The sequence below is a fragment of the Carlito syrichta genome, unplaced genomic scaffold (genome assembly GCF_000164805.1).
Source record: "Carlito syrichta isolate Samal-C Ts95f unplaced genomic scaffold, Tarsius_syrichta-2.0.1 Scaffold308825, whole genome shotgun sequence".
NCBI lineage: Eukaryota > Metazoa > Chordata > Mammalia > Primates > Tarsiidae > Carlito > Carlito syrichta.
This window is the reverse complement of record NW_007252921.1, coordinates 776,164-784,073: the sequence shown is the minus strand read 5'-3', so window position 1 is coordinate 784,073 and position 7,910 is coordinate 776,164.

The window sequence follows — 7,910 nt, the reverse complement described above, 5'->3', positions numbered from 1 at the left end:
CACCTCAGCCTCCCAAAGGCGCGGGATTACAGGCTGAGCCACCGAGCCCGGCTCATTATATTCTTAATGATCTTTCTGTACAACTTAAAGTTTATTTTCTCAACTCTGAATTAGGACTTCTAAGAACACCTTAACTAGACTTTAGGTAATAATAACACCTACTACTATATTATGTTAAAGAGATATGCTGATTAACAAAGCCTAGTTTAAGAAGGCAGGCATGGCCGGGCGCCATGGCTCAAGCCTGTAATCCTAGCACTTTGGGAGGCCGAGGCGAGAGGATTGCCTGAGCCCATGGGTTCGAGACCAACCTGGGCAACTTGTTAAGACCTCGTCTCTACAATATATATTAAAAAAATTAGCTGGGCACGGTAGCATGCACCTGTAGTTCTGGCTACTTGGAAGGCTGAAGCAGAAGGATCGTCTGAGCCCAGTAGGTCAACACTGGGGTGGCTGTGAGTGTGCTACAGCACTCCAGCCTGGGTGATGGAGTGAGACTCCAACTCAAAAAGAAAAAGAAAAGAAAGAAAAAGAAAAAGAAGAAAGCAGGCATGAGTTATTATTGCTGAGTTTTGAGAGTTCTTAGTATATTCTGGGCGAAAGTCCTTTGTTGAATATATGATTAGCAAATATTTTCTCCACGTCTTCTCATTCTCTTAATTGTGTCTTTTGCAGATAAAAGGGCTTTAAAGTAGAACTCCAATTTATAATTTTATTTATTTTTGTGTAATGTGCTTTTGGTGTCTTGTCTAAAAGCTCTTTGCCTAACTCAAGGTAATGAAGATTACTTTTTTTGTTTTATTCTAGACATTCCATAGTTATGTTTCAAATGTATACCTATGATCTACCTTTGTTTATTTTGTGTAAAATATGGAAGGGTCAAGTTGAAGTGTTTGGTTTTTTTTGCATGTGGAAGTCCAATAGTTGAAACACAATTTGTTGAAAAGACTATTTTTTTGTTCATTGAACTTTTACAATTCTGTAAAAAAAAATCAATTGTCCAAATTTGTGTGGGTTTACTTATTTGTGTAGCTCTTATTTTGCTTCATGAATCCATGTGTCTAACCCTTCACCAATACCACACGGCCTTTGATTATGGTAGCTTGTGAGTAAATATCTTTGTCTTGTTTCAAGCTTAGGGGAAAGTATTTAGTCTTCCACTATTGCGCATGATATTAGCTGTAAGTTTTTGTAGATACATTTTATTTGGGTGAGGTAATTCTCTTCTGCTTCTAGTTTCCTAAGAGTTTTTTATTTTGTTTTGTTTTGTTTTGAGTTGGAGTCTCACTCCGTCTTCCAGGCTGGAGTGCAGTGGCACACTCACAACCACCCCAGAGTAGACCTGCAGGTCTCCGGCAGTCCTTCCACCTCAGTCTTCCAAGTAGCCGGAACTACAGGCGTGTGCTACCATGCTTGGCTAATTTTTTATTTTCATTGTAGAGATGAGGTCTCACCACGTGGTCTCGAACCTGTGGGCTCAGGCAATCCACTCGACTTAGCCTCCCAAAGTGCTGGGATTACTGTCTGAGCCACCGAGCCTGACTAAGAGTTCTTATTTTGAATGGATGTTTTGTCAAATTGTTTTTATGCATTTATGGACAAGCACAGCCACTGGTTTATTTAGTGGTGAAAAACTAGGACTAAATGTGTAAATAAATTATGAAGTACCCATAAATGAAATCATATGTGGATATTAAATGCATACTTTAGAAAAATATTTAATGCATGGAAGATGCTCAAGTATGTTGATTAATAAAAGCAAGTGTTTATGGTTCCAAATGAACTTTAAAAAATGCATTTTAAAAAAAACTTAGAAGGATAGGAACAAAAATGTTAGGAGTGATTATCTCTAGATGGTATGATTTTTTTTTTTTGAGTTGGAGTCTCACTCGGTCACCCAGACTGGAGTGCAGTGGCCGTTTCCCGCCACCGCAGCCTCGCCTGCTGGACTCCGGCGATCCTTCCGTCTCAGCCTTCCAAGTAGCCAGAATTACAGGCGTGCGCTACCACGCCCCGCTGATTTTTTTATTTATTGTAGAGATGAAGTCTCGCTGCCCAGGCGGGTCTCGAATCTGCGGGCTCAGGCAATCCATTCACCTCAGCCTCCCAAAGGCGCGGGATTACAGGCTGAGCCACCAAGCCCGGCTGATTTTTTTTTTTAAGAAACAGAATCTTGTTCTGTTATCCAGACTGGAGTACAGTGGTATGATCATAGCTCACTGTAGCCTCAAACTCCTGTGCTCAAGTGATCTCCTGCTTCAGCCTCCCAAGTATCTAGAACTATAGGCATGCCTGGTTGATTTTTAAATTTTTTGTAGAGATGGGGGTCTTGTTATGTTACCCCACCTGGTCTCGAACTCCTGGCCTCAAGGGATCCTTCCTCCTTGGCCTCCCAAAGTATTAGGATAAAAGCATGAGTAACTGTGCCCAGCCTCCAGAAAGTATGATTATATGTGGCATTTGTCTTTATATATCTCTGTATATTTTAAATATTCTCCAAGACACACACACACAAAATGTGAATAGAGAGAGGCAAACATAAATGTGTCACTCTCAGAATTTTGGTGGTCATTGGTAATAAAAATACTGAATAATTTCAACTTATTTATATCATATAAATATGTTTAAATATCTCAAAAATAACATCCATAATTTTGGCCTAGATGGATAATAACCACTTGGGAATTTACATCCACAATCCTGGTAATCTGACACTGTCACAATTCTTAGGTCTTTCCTATACACATACAGGAGAACTGCATACACATGTACTGGAGATGCACTTGGGTTTGGTTTTAGGATCAATGTTTGGTCAAATTCTGTTCTTCAGTTTTTGCTTCAGCCTTGGCCATTGCAAGGTAGAATAGTTGAATGCTCACTCAAAGCCATTTCTGGCATCCTTAAACCTGTACATGAGTGGCTGACCACATGACTGTGGTTACCATCATAGATCTTCAGTACAACAATTGTCAGTAACATAAACATGCATGTCATTCATAGTTATTGTTACTCTCTGAATACCTCACTACTTTTTTTTTCATGTTTAAAATCTTTGTAGAGTCAAGGTCTTGCTATACTGCTCAGTCTGGTCTCAAACTCCTGGGCCCAGGTAATCCTCTGCCTCAGCCTCCCAAAGGGCTGGGATGACAGGTGTGAGCCTTTGCACCTGGCCTAAATACCTCACTGCTTTTAAATGTAGGTATTCTAGCCGGGCTCGGTGGCTCAGCCTGTAATCCCGCGCCTTTGGGAGGCTGAGGTGAGTGGATTGCCTGAGCCCATGGGTTCGAGACCCGCCTGGGCAGCGAGACCTCATCTCTACAATAAATCAAAAATTCAGCTGGGTGTGGTAGCACATGCCTGTAATTCCGGCTACTTGGAAGGCTGAGGTGGAAGGATCGCCGGAGCCCAGCAGGTGGAGGCTGCGGTGGCTGGGAGCGGCCACTGCACTCCAGTCTGAGCGACAGATTGAGACTCCAAAAAATAAAAAATAAATAAAATAAATAAATAAATGTAGGTATTCTAAATTCCAATGTAATTTATGTAAAATCTGATGATGTGCTTTTATATGCTTAAATCTAAGTCAGTAGAAGTATATAAGAATATGTATTTAATACTGCAAGAGTAAAATGCTACAATAATTACTGAGGATTACAAAAAGTATTAATTTTATGTAATAAGAGCTTTCAAATAATTAAATACATTGAGACTTACTATGAATATTCAGATTGTGTTAGGGGCAGGCATGGTGGTTCATGCCTGTAATTCCAGTGCTTTGGGAGGCTCAGGCAGGAAGATTTTCTTAGGCCAGTAGTTGGAAACCTGACTTTGCAGCTGGGCAGCAGAGCAAGACCTCATCTCTTAAACAAACAAACAAAAAAGAGTGTGTTATCTGGTAAGTTTAGAAAGAACATAATATCCTTTGTGAACCTACAGATATTTATAAAAATATAAATACTACCACAGGGAAAATTAAGATATTAAAATTCTAATTACTTTAATAAAATAATCTTTAGAAACTAATGTTTAACAAATTTATTCCATTTAGTCTATGAATCTTTTAAAAAATCCCTATTTGGTAAATTTTCACACAATTGTATTTAGGAAAATAACATAAAAGCAGAATGTAAATTTGGCTATCTCAAAATTTCATAGGGAGTGAAAAACTCATGTATAATACGTATATGATAAATCATTTTTGATTGAGATGATTAAAAATATAGAGAATATGGACTGGGCATGGTGTCTCATGACTGTAATTCCAGCACTTTGGGAGGTGGAGGCAAAAGGACTGCCTGAGTCCATGGGTTCGAGCCTGGGCAACATGGTGAGAACTGTCTCTACAATAAACAAACAAAAAAATTAGCTGAGTGTGGTGGTGCACACCTGTGGTTCCAGTTACTTGGAAGGCTGAGGCAGAAGGCACACTTGAACCCAGCAAGTAGAGGCTGTGGTGGCCATGAGTGTGCCACTGCAATGCAGCCTGGGTGACAGAATGAGACTCCAACTCAAACATATAATATATTATTTATAAATAATATACATATTTTATTTTTTCTCTCTGAGAGAGAGAGAGAATATGATGATAAGGAGAAAGTTTAGATTAAAATGAGGCGCTTCAAATACTTTATTCTTTCTATTTCATGGACTTTATAATTATAGAGTGCTTTTAGTAAAATAATCCTTCATAGCTTGGGATTCATGAAGACTAATTTTTTTAATTTGTTTGTTTTTAATCAACATCTTACTCTGTTGCCCAGGCTGGAGTGCAGTGACATGCTCACGGCCACCACTGCCTTGACCTGCCGGGTTCAGGTGATCCTTCTGCTTTAGCCTTCCAAGTATCTGGAACCACAGGCACACACCACCACGCCTGGCTAATTTTGTGATTTATTGTAGAGATGAGGTCTTGCCAAGTTGTCCAGGCTGGTCTGGAACTCTTGGGCTCAGGCAATCCTCTCACCCCGGCCTCTCAAAGTGCTGGGTTTACAAGCATGAACCACCATGCCTGGCCAAGACTAATGTTTTTTGAATCTTGTAGAGGCCATTGCTATAGACTGATAACCATTTTCCATAGTTGGAGAGAGATAATTTTTAGATTTACCCAAGCTATTTTTTCTAAATATTAATTTATTTTAGAACACATTCCTAAAACCTTTTTCCTGATTTATATTCTGCTGTACACAAAAAGGCTAATGAAATTATTAAATATTCTGCCTCAGTATCTGGTATAGGAGATATTTGGACATGAAGAGTAAACCTTAATTTTTTAGGTTTGACCACACAGAGGATCCACAATTAATTCAACTGTGCTTCTGCTTTCCTTATTTAATGGAGGTTTCCCGGTTCTCACGCACATAGTGAATCTGACATGCAGAAACATTTATGGAATGTAAAATCAGTAAAGAGAAATGCATGAGATTTTCATTTCCCACAGGACAAATATGGCAAAGGCTATAAGCACAAGCATATTCCAGTTTGTTTGCAGCTTCAGTTTTATATTCAGAAAATGGATATGAGCTTAAAATGATGTGGTAGAAAATTACTGACTGGTAGCAGAGGCACTGCACACCACTTCCACAATATTTCTTCTGCTGAAAACAAGTTACGTGATACACAAGAGATTTTGAAATTGTCGTGTACATTACAAAATATTGAAACAAGATGGAAGGGCAGCTATTATACCTTTCAAAGGTTGATAGAATACTTTAGTTATGTAGTTTCCAGAGAACATTAGCAATGTAGCAAGATTTACTAATAACCAACAGTTGCTTGCAGAGAAAGCAGTTTGTCAGAATTTGCTGAACAAATTGATGGCCCTTGAGAGTATTTTTTTACATGATGCATGCTGAAAAGATCTTCCTTTGATTCTACTCCAGGGAAGATACTGACATGGTGTGCATGCAAGGACAGCCAAGATGCAGATAGAAATTGCAATTATTTTGTTAACACAAAAACTAATCAAATTGTTCCACTGTCATACTTCTAGATCCGAATTTTAAGGACAGTTTTTTTTTTTTAATTCCCTGGTGATTGTGTATAGCAACAAGAGCAGGCAAAAAAATATTAGAAAATATGCCAGTACAGCAATCTTAAAGTTTGCTTCTGAAAATATTGTACATCTTTAAACAGAACATAAAACTTCAGTCAGTAAAATTGCTTAATGAAATGCCATCACTATCCAAAAAATCTTTAGGACCAAGAATTGAATAGGAGGAAAGTCTTACCTTAATAGGTTCCTATTAAAGGAAGCAACATTTAATAAGATGGTGGTAATATTACCATATTATACTGAGCTGTTCCATGGAGTTCAGGAGAAAGTGTCCTATTTAGTGATGCATATGTCCCTGTTACATGGCCATAGGAGTAACTAATGGTTGGCGGGGCTGAGAAATTACTGTTCTTGCCTTATAAAGTCAAACTTTAATTTTTCTTTTTTGTGTGTGTTGGAGTCTCACTCCATTGCCCAGGCTGGAGTGCAGTGGCACGCTCACAGTCACTGCAGCCTTGACCTGGGCTGGGCTCAGGTAATCCTTCCGCCTCAGCCTTCCAAGTAGCTGGAACCACAGGTATGTGCCACCATGCCCAGCTGATTTTTTGATTTATTGTAGAGACAAGGTCTCGCATGTTGCTCAGGCTAGTCTTGAGCCCCTGAGCTCAGGTGATCCTCTTGCCTCCGCCTTCCAAAGTGCTGGGATTACAGGCATGAGCCACTGCGCCTGGCAAAAACTTTCAATTTTTAACTACTACATTTTAAATAAGTTTATACAACTTCAAAATAAAATTCAGACTTTTTTTTCTTGTGACCCAGTCATAATCTGATACAGAGAATAGCAATTTTAATGCTCAAACATTCACCATTTCAACAAACTGTATATTTAGGTAGACACACTGAATATGTCATATTGCATATGTAGCTACAGTCTAAAAATAACATAAATATGTATGCTCAAGAATAGTTGCCCCAACAGGATAGTTCCCATACTTCTGTCATTTATAGATACTGTTTGGGGGCATTAACTTGATTCCTTTGTTGAAATACAGGTTTGGTAAGGTTTGATTCATGCATATTTGAAATGGAAGACTGTGATGGAAAACCAGGGTTATGTGGTTATGTTACTATAACACTTTGTTGATCTGCAACTCATAACCTCCACAGATAATACTTTGTTCTCGCCTATCCTTTATCTCAGACCCAGCAAACCATAACCTCAAGCTTGATCTCTGCTGTCCTAGAATTTCACTTTCCAGACCAGGTCCCAGAAAGGCAATAATCCGAGGTGAGGGAGACTGGAGTATTATTTGTTTTCAAGACCAAGTGGGATGTGACCGCTTCACCTTGACAGCCACATCTGTAATGTCTGCAGGTGATACATTTCTCCTTCATCACGTAATTGTGCCCTTCGGCCCTATCTTCCACCTCACTCTGGCACCTACCCATTCTCTGGTTTCTAAGTGGGGATGGGGGGGACGGATAAAGGGGGGCTCCAGCATAAGCGTTTCCTTTCTGGCAGTGCCTGCTAAATTGGGCCTTCACAAATAAAATCACTCCCCAGAATAAGCCCTGATTTGCAGTTGGACCCTGAACTACAATCTATGGAACCTTCTCTAGGGTATGTGAGAAAACAGAACGCACGTGGACTCCAAACAGGTAACCTCTCCGCCCGAAGCGGATTAGCAGGAGGGACACAGGCCACTCCGGGCGGCGCTGGGCGCTGGGGCCGGCAGAGGGCGCTCTGGCCGCGGCGGGCGGGCAGCGCGAGCGTGCGGCGCGTCTAGGCCGGCGCGGTTCCCGGTGCACTCGTTACCCACAAAGCGCCAGCTGAGGGGCTGCTGCGGCCGAGTGCTGCGGAACCTTCCTTGCGATCCGCGTTCCACCCGCCGGTCGCCCGCCCCGCGCCTCTGCGCGTCTC